General features: G+C 68.2%; 1 protein-coding gene across 1 annotated transcript in view; it reads right to left on the reverse strand.

The window, feature by feature from the left end:
* The window catches only part of LOC104488807 (LIM/homeobox protein Lhx4), a gene marked incomplete at both ends in the record, with an annotated part of 1,332 nt that overhangs the window by 332 nt on the left and 755 nt on the right, over positions 1-245 (reverse strand). The gene's annotated exons all lie outside the window — the stretch shown is intronic.

The following is a 245-nucleotide window of genomic DNA, read 5'->3' on the forward strand; positions in this document are numbered from 1 at the left end:
GCCCGGCGGTTCTGGAACCACACCTGGGGCAGGAAATGGGGACATCGTTGGCACTGTGGCACCCCGGCACACCAGCACCCTGGCACCCCTAACAGCCCGGCATGCCAACACCCCTGCACCTCTGCCACCCAGCACCCGTGCGACCCAGCTTCTGGGCACCCGTGCCACCCCTGCATCAAGCCTGACAGCCCCGCAGCCCATCCCCTCTGCATCCTGACACCCAGCACCCCAGTGGGACACCCGTG

The sequence above is a fragment of the Buceros rhinoceros genome, unplaced genomic scaffold (assembly GCF_000710305.1).
Source record: "Buceros rhinoceros silvestris isolate BGI_N320 unplaced genomic scaffold, ASM71030v1 scaffold40352, whole genome shotgun sequence".
Lineage (NCBI taxonomy): Eukaryota > Metazoa > Chordata > Aves > Bucerotiformes > Bucerotidae > Buceros > Buceros rhinoceros.